This window comes from Zonotrichia albicollis, chromosome 29 (genome assembly GCF_047830755.1).
Source record: "Zonotrichia albicollis isolate bZonAlb1 chromosome 29, bZonAlb1.hap1, whole genome shotgun sequence".
In the NCBI taxonomy this organism is placed as follows: domain Eukaryota; kingdom Metazoa; phylum Chordata; class Aves; order Passeriformes; family Passerellidae; genus Zonotrichia; species Zonotrichia albicollis.
The window spans coordinates 1,648,275-1,662,273 of record NC_133847.1 but is presented as its reverse complement, the minus strand read 5'-3'; the positions used below and the strand labels follow the sequence as shown (position 1 = coordinate 1,662,273).

The following is a 13,999-nucleotide window of genomic DNA, read 5'->3' as shown; positions in this document are numbered from 1 at the left end:
ACAAACCCATTGCAGCTGCACTCAGGGCTTACAGCGAAGTTGGATATTTTAACCTTCACCATCTCCAATCTGAGACACAAAGCACATCCCTCAGAATAACTAACAATGACAGTGACAGCAGGAATTTCTCACCAGGATGTATTTTCTCGAGGTGTACATATTATTCCTTAATAAAATGTTGCCACCCTATTGAGCAACAGTGACTTTAAAAGCTCCCAGGCACCTTACACAGCAATTCAAGACAGGAAGGAAATGCAGCATCCATTGAATCTGCACAGGGCTCTAGAAAGAGCCAACTGAAAATCCCACAGGGAAATTCAACTGGAGCACAATTCTGTCACATACATTAACAGGGTTTGTCACCACGATGCAAATGTCTTAATTTTAAAGCTTATGGGATGCAGCAATCATTTAATATAGCATTCTTACAGCAGATTTTTTTTTTTTAGTCCACTGTGCACTCAGGTATGTTTTATTGAAGATTATCACCCCTTCCTGGTGCCAGTGAATCACCTGCCTGTGTTATCATGGGCATTTTCCAGGCATAAATAATACTTACATTTGGGTTTTTTTCTTTTATCTGCCCATGCTTGTAGTAAGAATGGGAAGAACAAAACCTGATCTCACCAGAAATGAAGACTTGATTTAGATTTTGAATCTTAATGTATGATTTCATAAGTAAAAGCAAAATAACATTTTCAAGAATTCACAAAATGCAAATAATCTAAATGTGTCATCATCTGTCCCAGCATTGATAACAGTATTTGCATGCAGGAAAAAAAAAAAAAAGCCTGACTAATACAAAACCCTACATGAAAGCCCATAAATGTGTATTTGAAAAATCAGAGTAAGGTGATTATGCACAAAGGAAACCAGCATGGCATAAGTTCAACATCTTGATCAAGCATTGTTGAAAAATAATGTTGCAAAAAAGTTTAAAATCATGATGAATATATGTGAAATCAAAAGCCTCACACAGCACCTTGTCCCACAGGGAAAGTGTCAACCTCTCCTACTCAGTGATGTCAAACAGGATGTACACCCAGCAGGCCTCAAGGTACACTTTCAGACACAGTTGTAGTCTGCTTCAGTTTTGTCACCTTCTTTTCACAAGTTTGCTGCTTCTTTCCTCTATTTTTAGCAGTTTGTGAATGAAGAAAACTGGCTCAGTAGCTCAATTCTTAGCTGTTTAGGAAGACTTTCCTAATAGCATTTAGGTTAAAAATCCTGCATACTATTGGCAGTTCTTTGTTCCTATGAAATCTTCCCCAATTTGTTCTATTCCTTCTCATTAGTGCAATTATTAGAGCAGCTGGCAGTGGTGGATTAAATTTATGACTGACATTTACACCTCTAACCCAACACTGAAGCAATGCCTCTGCTAAAAGCTTTGCTTTGTGAAGCAAAACCTTCTGCTTGAGCACCTGGCTGGCACTCAGGCTCCCCGGAGTGCAACAGGGGATGCTCAGAAGGCAAAGTGAGAACCTCTGCACAGATGGGCTGGAGAGGTGGCTACGAGCCAGTCTCATGAAGTTCACCAAGGCCAAGCACAACTCCTGCTCCTGGGTCAGGGCAACCCCGAGCACAACCCCAGGCTGGGCTGGGAACGGAGCAGGAGCAGCCCTGAGGGGAAGGACTTGGGCTGTTGGTGGGTGAGGGGCTCAGGCTGCCCCAGAAACCCCCCTGTGCTGGGCTGAGCCCCAGCGTGGGCAGCAGGGCAGGGGGGGATTCTGCCCCTCTGCCCCTGGGCTCAGCTCAGACCCCACCTGCAGAGCTGCCCCAGCCCTGGGCAACAGCAGCAGGAGGACGTGGGGCTGCTGCAGCCAGGCCAGAGGAGCCACGGAGATGCTGCCAGGGCTGGAGCCCCTCTGCTCTGAGCCAGCCTGGCACAGCTGGGCCTGCTCACCTGGACAGGAGAAGGCTCCAGGGACACCTCAGAGCCCCTTTTGGGGCCTGAAGGGGCTCCAGGAGAGCTGCAGAGGGACTGGGGACAAGGCCTGCAGGGACAGGACACAGGGAATGGCTCCCACTGCCACAGGGCAGGGCTGGATGGGAGATTGGGAATCAGGAATTGTGGAATCCATCCCTGTAATGGATTTCCCAGAGCAGCTGTGGCTGCCCCTGGATCCCTGGCAGTGCCCAAGGCCAGGCTGGGCAGGGCTGGGAGCAGCCTGGGACAGTGGGAGGTGTCCCTGCCCAGGGGTGTGGAATAAGATGAGCTTTAAGATCCCTTCCAACCCAAACCATTCCACGATTCCACATTTTTCCAATGGTAAGAAATCTTTAAAAACAAAAGGCACTCTAGAATCTTCGTGCGCTGCAAATACAAATTTAATTGTAATTATTTCTTTGCTGATGGTTTTATCAACTGCAAAGGTGTAGTTAGGCCTGAGAGATTTAAAGCTTTTTATCATAAGTGGACATGAATGTGTTCATGATGCTACACATGAGATGCTTTCAGTATTGCAGAATATTTCTGAATGGGTTATAGCTCACACCACTTTCTCCACCCTTAGCATCCCTTCCTCTGTGCAGTTCTTGGGAGCAGCTGCTGCTGCACTTCTGTTGATGCCACTTTTCCAGCCTCAGCAAAGAACAGTAACTGCTGAGTGACTTCAGATGCTCAGCTGGTCCCACAGCCCTGTCACAACCTCTCTAAGAGTGAGGAGTAAGTACTGGCACCCTGCTGTAAGTACTCGACTCCAGAAGTAGACATTGGGAAAAACTCCAGTAAAGACAACTCTGAAAGACCACACTGTGATCATGAGCATGACCTTCTTCTCAGGCCACATGAAAAATTTGACAATTCTTGTGCTCATTTTCAAATCCATAACTCAGAGAAGACATGAAGTATAATGTCCAAGATGAAGGAACACTTGGAGCAAAAGGTTTTTAGAGACATCAGTTTGAACAGCCAAAACCAATTGTGAAATAATTTTCAAGAATATTTTAAGAAATAACACTTGAGGTTTGATTGTGGTCTGCTTTAGTTGTTGGGTTTTTCTGAAGTGTTAACTTTATTTCCCTTTAACTGTGACACCAGTCTAACTTTTGAGGAAAATGTGATAGAAAACCTCTGTGAAATGGTTTTGTTTCATAGCATAGATGACAACTTCAAGCTAGGAACTTTTGGCAAAGCTAAACAACACAGATCACGCCAGGTTGTCCCAAGAGCTTCTTTACTGCTGTGAACTGACTTAAAGCATATACTTCTATCACAGCTTTTATCAGAAATGTTTCCGAAAGAGCTTTTCCTTGATGTACACCCTTCTGAAGCATGAAGAGGCTCTGTGGGACTCGTGTCCCACCTCCCGAGGCTCCCGGATCCGCTCGCACCTGCTCCTGCAGCACCGAGCCCCACCACAGAGCCCACATTGACGTGCTTTGCATCCTGCAGGGCTCGTGTTTCCCCGGCTTCCTGCCTGCTCAACAACGCCTTGCTTGTTGCACTTTTGTCATTCTAAATGCCCCTGGTATGGCAGGGCAACAGATTCATTTCCCTTTCAATGAAAGTACTGTTTTTCTATTAAACATTGTGTCCTCTGAATATAAATTGAAAATTTTCTTAAATGCCACCCTTTGGATTCACATTAAAACCTGCAATGTATAAAAAGCTCACAAGCACAGGCGGTTGGATGAGTTTCTCCCTCACTGCCTCACACTGCTGGTGTCCCTAAAGCTGTGTTCTGTCACCCCGTGTGCAAGAGCCAACCCACACACTGTGTCAGGGTACTGGGTTTTATCTCCATCCTGTAGAACAAGGTGCCAGGGCCCTCAATGCTGGCACACCTGGGAAACAAGCACAGGCTTGTATACTAAAAGGTAACACAGAAAAATGACACAGAAACAGGTGATTGTTCACTCACACTTTCATCATGTAATTCTTAATGTGCATCTGATGTCTTAATTCAGCTCATTACACCCTCATTCACACAGACAAATTTCCCTGAGGGGCTGTTTTTTAGCATTATAATAATCTAAGGTAACTTTGGGCTGTATTTTTATCCTATCAGCTACCACCAAGTTAATATTTAACCTTAGACTTGATTACAGTTTCTGCACGAATCTCTTTGAACAATTGTCAACAAAATAGGGATTTCTGGTGTTCTGTTCCGAGGGGCTCCATTGCCCTGCACTCTGTTCTCATGGTGTCAACTTGCTGTGAACTTTCTGTGAATTTTGTAAACTTCATCTGACATCACTACTGCAAGAATTCACCCAGAACTCGTTCATTTTATACAACCAGTGCAGTCTTGGCTGCCAGACTTGCACGTGGCATGCACTGAGGGGGTCCTTTCCTGCTCAGGATATCTCAGGAATCTGTGATTCCCCATGTGGAAACCTGCTGTGTCATCAGCTCTTTGCTGCCCTGCAGAGCACACCTGGGGCAGCTGGTTCAGATCCAGGTGACAACACTGCTGGCACATGTGCTTGGTTGGATGCACTGACCTTACTAAGTATGAAGACCTAAAGACCCTTCTGCCCCAGCCTGTTTGTCATTTAAGTCGTCAGTAAGGGACATTGTGAGCACTGCAACAAGCTGAGAGCAAAGTTCAAAGAGGCCAAGCAGTTCCTGGTACATTACCCACTTGCTCTGAAGAATGTGCAGTTTTAGATGTGGTTACTCTGGGTTAAACACTTGTGAGGTGCTGCAGCTCTTTGCACACTGCCCTTTTGTCCCACCAGCTGTCACCGAGGTGGCAAACAGGGACAGCCACGCAGCTCAGGGGGAACTCCCCGCTCGAGGTTGGTGTCTCAGCTGGCTGAGTTCCACACACCCCTCCAAGGGGATGCTGGCCCTGGCTCCGGGCATCAGGGGACACATCAATAACCAACTGCCAGACCGAAGGCATCCCAAAAGATGTATTCCCATACTGTCATACAAATTAAGTTAGCAAAGAGATGTTTAGCACACCAAGATACTTTGCTTCTTAAAACATAAGGAGGTTATTTAAGAAAATCGTAAGGATTCAGGTGAAAAAAGAGAAAAAACATCTAATTTTAAGTTCTAAACCAGCACATAATTATGCCACAAAACTACACTTATCATAGAAATATTTGCATTTTATCTGGAGAAGAAAGTTTTTCTCATTACTAAAAATAAATCTCAGAGGAAAAGAGAAATATGAGCTAGTTTTTAGCACTTCTTGTTTTCTCAACAGGAACAATACAGCAATTTAATTACAAATATACTGCTCACTATCTTCTGTTTTTTTCAATAAATTCATGTTGAGGAAGGTATTTTTAGAGTCCCTCAAAGACTGTACCTGTTGAAACCTTCCCTTCCCTCCTCACCCCACATAAAAAAAAAATCAGTGATGGAGTCAGATAAAATTCATCACACCTTAAAAAGGAGAAATGCTAATTCTGTTACAGTTTCATTTCTCAAATTCAGTGTTACAGAAATATCACCTGTTCTAGCATAATTTCAAGAAATTAAGGAAGAATACTTGCAGTTCACAGTTCATCTCATCATATTCTCTCAATAAATAGAAATGGAATTATATTGCTTATGCACTCAAGGTACTTCAAATCCTGTTTGGAGACATGATTATCACAGAATCATAGAACCATTGGGATGGTTTGGGTTGGAAGGGACCATAAAATCCATCCAGTTCCCCATGGGCTGGGTCACCTTCCACTAGACCAGGTGGCTCCAAATCCATCCAGCAGATTTACTGCAGAACATGCATTAAACACAACATATTAATGAGAACTGAATTTCTGACAAGGAGGAGAGGTTTGGGCAAGAAGGTGGTAATTTCACACTGAATAAATGATTTTTCTCTTTACATAGAGACAGGCTTCTCCAGAAAGAGCCTCTGGGCAGGAAGCGCAGCCCCTTCCGCGACTGAAGGAAATTCTTTGAAGTGTCTAAATTGAGAACCCACTACCTGTACTGCAAGAACTTTCAGATAAAACACAGAAATACAGAAGCCATGGGTGCTGGATTCCAGCAGCAGTGGTCCTGCTTGCTATTCACTATTGCTCACAAATGTTTGTTGTTCATAACTAATTATCCTGTATATAGAATTCCAACAGAAAAACAGAAAAAAAAGAGGAATTAAGCCAACTGTAGTAAAAATAGTTGTTTTTATTTGATTGCCATGGCAGAGAGTAGACAATTCATAAATTCAATTTCTTATTCTGCCTCAAATAGAGCATAATTGTTTCTACAAAAGCACCAGAGGCCATCTTTGTGGTGTTAGAAGGGAATGGGTGGGGAGCAGAAACAGGATAATTGTGCTCACTCCAGGGAAGCAGGGAAACAGGAAGAATTACTGACAACAACTCTGAGCAAGAAGGTAGTTTTAATTCATTCCTATAAAAGGTCCATTCCATTTCCAAATGATTTCCAGCTTGAATCAACCCAAAATTATATTATGTTCCAAACTTCTAAAGCAAGATATACCACCTCATTAAAACTTACACAATCCAATGTTCTTGCCAGCATGACAGGTACCAATTCAAAAAAGGTAATTTTGCAGTTGGGGGGGAGGGGTGTGGAAGTAAGATTTGTTAATTTTGACTCTCTAGAAATAACGAGGTCAGGAACACTGGTAAAAAAGAAACACATCATCTCAGCATTCAAAGGATGCAGGTGAGGTGCTGAAGTCTAGAAGAACTTCTGACATTTATTAGAGAGTCAAAGCTGATTCATTAACTCAGTATAAGTCATTAACTCTGGCAAAGCCTAGAGATATTGTATTACCGAAAAAAGCTCATCCCTGAAAAACGGAGGTCTGGGATCAATCCCACACACAGCAACTCCTTCAGTCACTTCAGTCACGGACAGGGATTGTCCCACTCTGCTCTGCCCTGGGGCAGCCTCAGCTCCAGTGCTGGGGGCACTTTGGGCACCACGAGATCAGAAGGACCCAGAACTGTTGGAGAGTGCCCAGAGGAGGGACACGGAGCTGGGGAAGGGCTGAGGAGCAGCTGAGGGCACTTGGCTGGTTCAGCTGCAGCCCAGGAGACTGAGGGGAGGCTCCTCGGGGGCTGCAGCTCCTCCCCAGGGCAGGCACAGGGGCAGGGGCTGAGCTCTGCTCTGGCACAGGGACAGGAGCCCAGCAAGGGCTGCAGCTGTGCCAGGCCTTGGCATGGAGCTCAGGGCAAGGTTCTGCCCCCCGAGGCTGCTGGGCACTGCCCAGGCTGCCCAGGGAATGGTGCCAAGGCTGCCAGAGCTGCAGGAGCTCCCAGGGCTGCTCAGGGTGGGGGTGTTGGGGCGGCTGGGCAGGGACAGGGCTGCACTGATCATCCCAGAGGGTCCCTCCCAGCTCAGGCAATGCTGTGGTTCTATGGCTCAGGTACCCTGATCGCTCTCATGGAGCGAGAGGTTTCACACAGGCGGCAGTGCCAAGGCAAAGCAAACGCTGGCACCCTGAGTGAGCGTTGGCCACCAGCCTGAAAACATCAGTGTCACCACTGTCATCGGTGTATCCGCACAGCCCCGGGAGCCGCAGAGCCCTGAGCGGCCTGGCCGAGGCCGCTGCGTTCCGCGGCCTCCAGAGGGAGTCAAGGCCGGCCCGGGAGCCCGGGAACCGCAGCAGCGCCCACACGGAGGAGAAAATCATGCGGTGCTGATAAAGCGACTGTGTGAAGTCAGACACAGAAATACTGCCTGGCAATAAGCACATTGTTGGAGGTTAGGAATTTTCCTTTTTCTTTCTGTCAGGGAATTTTCTCCCATTTGTTGCCTGATGGTTAGTGGCGATACTTCAGAGACAAAAAATGTGCTGGGAGGAGGAGGAGGACGGGCAAGGGTGCAGTTTGCTGCCACCCCTCAGCTGGGGGGTTTCGCTCGGAAGGGCAGAGACACGGCGGGATTGTGGCTGGGCCTGAGGGGCTGGGCTCAGTTCCTGCCCGCTCTCGGGCTGTGGCTGTGGGGAGAATTCGCTGCCACCGCGGAGTTGTGTCCTGCCCGGCTTTCCCCTTGTGGGTGAGCGGCTGCTCTCAAGAGCAGCTGTTGAACGGGGACCTTTCCAGCACCACATTCTTCCTCGCTGGGAAGGGGATCCCGAGCCCTCCCCCTCAGGAGGGAGCGTCTCTGGCCGCTCGCGGCAGCTGCTCGTGTGTGTCCTTGGCAGACACCTGTCCTTCAAACCAAGGCACGTTCAGGTCTGGCCAGCAGGATATCCTGTCCCCAATGGTGCCTGCGAGCAAATGCTGAGGGAAGAGGCAGCACAGAATCCTCCCTCGCAAGTCCCTCTGCTTCAACTGTCAGCCCCCAGAATAACCCAAGCCTGTCATAATTTGTCCTTTGGTAAAGCTCAGAACATCTCTGAGCCCTTGCTCAGCCTGCTTTTTTCCCGTTTAGCTTTCTGTAGGCGCAACATCCTCGAGCATCCCACAGATACAGTGCCTATTCCCAGATCCTCGCCCCCTCCATCTGCGTGGAAGCCATCTCCTCGCAGCCTCACTGGCAGCCCAAGCTCGTGCAGCACAGCAAAAGACAGCAAACAATCAGTTCCTATTCAGTGGTTTTGTGCCGCTTCAGATCCAGTATTAAATCATCTCTCCAGGTTGAAGAGTTCCAGCCTGCTCAGCCATTCTTGCAATGGCAGCTCTGCTCTGCTTTTGATTACCAAAAATGTTTTTGTTGTTGTTGCCAGCCCCAGGCCCTCCCCACTTCCTACATCTCTTCTCCAAGAATCACAGAATTGTTAAGGTTGGAAAAGACACCTGAGACCATTCAGTCCAACCATCTACCCAGCACCAGCACCATGCTAACCACTAACCTGTGTCCTCAGGTGCCATATCCAAAAAGTTTTTGACCATTTCGAGGGATGGAGACCCCACCTCTGCCCTGGACAGCCTGTGCCAGGGCCTGACAACACCTTCTGTGAAGCAATGTCTTAAAGACAAGAGGAACAGAACTGTGTGCCATCTGTTTCCTGAGCGCAGGTGAATCACTATAATTAAGTGAAATAGTAGCACAATGTTCTCTGTCCTCTATTTTTGTTCTTAATGTCTGACATTTTATAAGCTAATGCTCTGCAACATCATAAACTCCAATATTTTGATGGCCAGCATAGTTTCTCATCTTGTGGAAAAGCCAGGAGAGTTTTCCCCAGGCTTTAGTTCTGTATATTAACTATTCAGTCATGTATCATGGCTTCCTGTAACTGCTCACATCTGCCCTACAGAACCGTGGATTATGTCACCTCCCTGCTCATCCATTTCTCAGATAATGAATATACTGACCCAGACCTCACTGTGAAGTTGAAAACACGCTGTGTGACACATGCCACACCATGTCACCAGCATTACTTCCTATAATCTGGCCGAAATAGCTCCTCACACAAGAGGGAGAATTCAACATAAAACCCACCAGACACAACTCAAATATCTTAATGTCCAACCAATTAATTCCAAATTTCACTGTGGTTCTAACAGACATTAATGCATAGAGGCAATTGTGTGCTGGATCCCAGCACCTCTTACAGCCAAGAAATTAAGATTCAATCAATATCATACTATTACAAAGCTGTAAGTGATACATGTATTCTGAGAACAAAATATGTGCAATTTTGTTTTCCTAGTGGTCCATGAAAACTATGGGAATTGAAGTCTTCAGTCCTAGAAGGGATTTCCCCCTGGATGAACCAAACAGTTTATTCCAAGAGGTAATCTGGTGGCCCCATGGTTCTCACCCTTCTCTACACTACAGGCACAGACAGCATTTCAAACACCTTTTCCTAGCTTAAAACCCTTACTGACAAACTTGAATTGGAGCAAGAATAACAAAAGGTGGCACATCAGGTCTACAGACTTGCTATTAGTGGCATTAAACATGGACCAGGGAAAGAATTGCTGCAGTGGGCAGAGAGGGAAGTGTTTATTATGGGGGCTGGATAATGGTCCCATTCTTCCCCTGTCCTCTGCAGAACTACTCCTGTGACCATGGAGCATCCAACAAAGGTTATGAGCATCTTCTGTTACAGCACAAGTATCTCTGCCTTTGACTGGAGCTCCTTGACAGCTCACAGGACTCCTTCCTCCTCCAAACATCCCATCCTATGCTTGGCAGTAATTTAGTACTTGCCCTTAGAAGTAAATCCTTTGGCTTAAGACAAGTATCTAACCTGTATTTTCCTTTTATTTTATTTCTTGCTATAACTCCACTTTGTAATCTTCATGGCAAAAGATGAAGTAGGTCATTAGTAGATACATCAAATTAGCCTGGGGAAAAGGAGGCTCAGGGAGGACCTTGTGGCTCTCCACAATCCCTGACAGGAGGGTGCAGCCAGGTGGGGTCAGGCTGTGCTGCCAGGGAACAAGGGACAGGAGGAGAGAAACAGCTTCAGCTTGTTCCAGGGGAGGTTCATGTTGGATATGGGGGGGAAATTCTGCCTGGAAACGGTTGTCAAGCCCTGACACAGGCTGCCCAATGCATTGGTGGAGTCACCATCCCTGGAAATGCCTGAAAAACACATGAATGTGGTACTTAGGGACACAGACTTGATGATCTTAAAAGTGTTTCTTAACCTAAACAATTCTGTGATTCTAGGAAATGCTAATGGCAGAGTGGGTTGGAGATGTTACAGCGCCATGTGTACTGATGGTCAGTCTAGGCAGTATTCTGCTCTCCCAAAGCTTCACAAACTGACATTGTTTTCTTCAAGATGTCAAATCTTGAAGAAAACATCTACTCTTTTATCAGAGTTCCCGACCTGTACCCAGAGCGGGCAAACCTCATGCTTTCAGAAAGAGAACAAAACATTGATGTATCCTTAAAGACTAAAAGCTGCTGATGAATTTATTCATCCTTGATGCCAAAGCAGAGATATTCCTATGAAACTGATCAAAAACTTTCTATGAGCTCCATTGTCTGCTGAAGTGCTCTCAGTACATTGATTAAAAGAGCAAATCAAAGCAACTCCCTAGTTAAGCAAACTCCCAACCAGCCCACTAGTTCAAAGCCACAAGTCTGAACAAAAGGTCTGTTTTCTCTCTTGGAAAGCATTAGCAATGTATGTCTGTAATAAATCACATGAGATGTAAAGACAATGACTCACTTCATTATCTTCAAAGTATGAGAACAAAATATTCTGCTGAGACAAAAGTCCCTCAGAAATGCTGATACCCACTGCACTTTGCTCTCTGGTGGCAGCAAGGAACAATAAAACAATTCCAATAAACCTCCACAAAAACAGAACTGCAAAGATTACAGGAGTTTAGTCTGGATTTCTGTGTTGTACACACTCATCTTACAGCTCCAAAAAGGCTCCCTTTGAGGAACAGGCCTGCAAATTAAACCTAACATCTCTAAACTAAATATGTGCAGAGCTGAGGAGCAAACATGGCAGCAGTAAAAGTTCTGGTGGCCAGAGGGAAGGAACCCTGTGGGACATGGCAATCATTTCTGTGGATAATCACAAGGTTAGTTCAAGACATTCCAAAACTGACACCTCTACTACAAGCAATAAAACCCTGCAAAATCTTCATAATTTGACACTGTGCCATACCAGGAAATTTTTAATTTAATTCACCCAGAGCCCTTACTGCCCACAAGCCACATCCCTTCCTTCTTGAAGCTGCCTGAGTACTTACATTGGACAGGTCTACTTTATCTGCTCTATCAGGCAGGTGACAGGAACCAATTTCTCCTAAAATCATCAAAAATCCTGACCCTAATCCAGGAAATAAATGTAGTTGATGAAAGCTCAGAAATACAACCATGATGTCCATGGGCAGGGACACTGTGCTGCTGGTGAGGCATTCCTGTCAGGAGTCCCAGGGAATTACTTGGAATAACCTAATCCAAAAGCTGAAATTTATTAATCCTGATGCACTATTATTTCCAGAGTTACACAAGGAGAAATATGCAGCAGTAAAATTCAAACTGCATTGAACTGTGGTGGAGCAAAGGAAGTTCCAAAACGGGGTTTTATTTTTACTATCCCATCACTGGAATGCCAGGATGAACTGTAAAGGCATGGAGAACATTGAAGTTAGTGACAACTAAGTCTTTTCAATTAAACATTTGTCACACAAATCATAGAGGGTCTTAATCTTTAGTGCCTTGACTGTGTAATTGGCATACAAGAAACACTGAGGGGCTGGAGCACGTCCAGACATGAGAATGGAGCTGGAGAAGGCTCTGGAGCCCCAGGATGGGCTGAGGGAGCTGGGGGGGCTCAGCCTGGAGCAAAGGAGGCTCAGGGGGCCCTTGTGGCTCTGCACAGCTCCTGACAGGAGGGGACAGCCCAGGGGTCAGGATCTGCTCCCAGGGACAAATGACAGGACAAGAGCAAACAGCCTCAAGCTGTGCCAGGGAAGGGTTAGGCTGGACATCAGGAAGAATTTCTTCCCTGGAAGAGTGGTGAAGGTTAGAGCAGGCTGCCAAGGGCAGTGGTGGAGACACCAACTCTGGAAGTGTTCAAAAAATGAGTTGCCATGGCCCTTAGGGATATGGTTTAGTGGGCATGGGGGGATTAGCTTCATGGTTCTGAAGGTATTTCACAGGGCTAATGATTCTGTGGTAAGCAAATACATCCAATACTGGTTGCCAGCTAAAACTGCCCCAGGTTTTAATCCATGTTTCCTTCCTGAATGTTTGCTGTTAGGACAGGCTGGGGAAGAACTTCCTCTGCTGCCAGGCAGGACCACAGCCAGCCCAGTGACCTGGACTGGACAGGGCCAGAAGGGACAGCTCACCTGGGCCAGCAACAACAGATACTCACAGGGGAGTTTGGTAGAGCTCCCTCCACAGATGAATTAAACTGTACATGGCTGAGTGCTTAAAAAAACCTAAAAAAGCCAACAAATCAAAAAAGTTGTATTTAAGAGACCCAGCTTCCAGGCAGGGAATGTAGCAGTATACCAGTTTAGCATCACCCTGCAACCAGGCAGTTTGTAAAGACAGACTGACTAATGCAGGTCAATCCATGATATAACACTGAGGCCACAGCTGATTAGACATGGAGCTGAGATAAAGTCACACAAATCAGACAGAAAATTCCAAGCAAATAAGTAAATAGCTCTTGAATTCGTGGCAATTAAGGATTTTAAATTGCAAAAATACTTCTTGCCGAGCATGACCAGCCCAACTCTGTAATCTTAGTATGCTACAAAATAACAAGTAAACGCTGGATTTTTGTAGGTATTATTTCAGTTATTGTCTCAGTTTGGAGACAAATTGAGGAGAAAACACTCTGAAATGAGTGTTTCCTCTAAAGAGAAGGGCGCCAGTAATCCTTTTTGCTAATGAGAAATGGAAACCAGTGGGTGAAAGTGAAAAAACCCCAAACTGTTTATTAACGAAGAAAAAACCCCAAGAGGTGTCCGCAAGGCACAGAAAGGGATTGTACAAACACCAGATGTGGGAGTTTCAAGCCTTAACCCCATCCCCCAGCAGGGCTGCCCCCTTTGCCTCAGGGAATGGGAGGAACAGGAGCCAACGCAGCCACTCGGGAGGGACAGACAGGAACCTTTCTGGCACTGCACTCTTCCTCACAACAAGAATCACTCGTGGTTTTTAGGGTCCTCTCTTGTGTTGGTTCAGCTTCTCCGAGATTGGTTTGGGGCAGCCCAGCTCCCTGGACGGGCCGAAAAAACCCCAAAATCGAAACAGTTCAAGGAAAACAAACAAACAAACAAAAGCTGCTGTTATAGATGGATAATGAGATTATTGGTTCTCACAATTAAAAGATAACTACTGTGTGAATATTAAGAAAAGCTTTAGTGATGTATAGTTATGTTATTGTAGTTTAGATGTCCTCTGTTCTCCCATAGTTCCCTTTCCCCCCCTGTGTTGTGACCATCAGACAGCCTGGGATGTCTAGGGCAGGTAAAAAAGAAGGTGTGCACATGTGTCCTTGCATGGGGCAGCTGGGAATGGAAAAGCTTGGGGGTGCTTAGGGGGTGAGGCATGGCAACACCTGCCCTCCAATCCAGTTACAAAGCACTCTCCATTGATAAATGGCAAAGAGCTGACTGACAGACTTTGGGAAGGGCCAGGGCTGGCTGATGCAACCCCAGGGGTATAAAAGACTGA

The 13,999-nt window shown here is 46.0% G+C and overlaps 1 long non-coding RNA gene across 2 annotated transcripts; it reads left to right on the top strand.

The window, feature by feature from the left end:
• The first annotated feature begins 7,320 nt into the window (after window positions 1-7,320).
• Window positions 7,321-12,030, top strand: LOC141725421 (uncharacterized). Of its 2 annotated transcripts, none has more exons than XR_012577269.1 (3): window positions 7,321-7,645; window positions 8,751-8,904; window positions 9,543-12,030. It is a non-coding gene; the product is annotated as an uncharacterized LOC141725421 (long non-coding RNA). The 2 variants fall into 2 exon arrangements; XR_012577268.1 differs by having other exon boundaries at window positions 8,318-8,904.
• The last annotated feature ends 1,969 nt before the right edge of the window (window positions 12,031-13,999 follow it).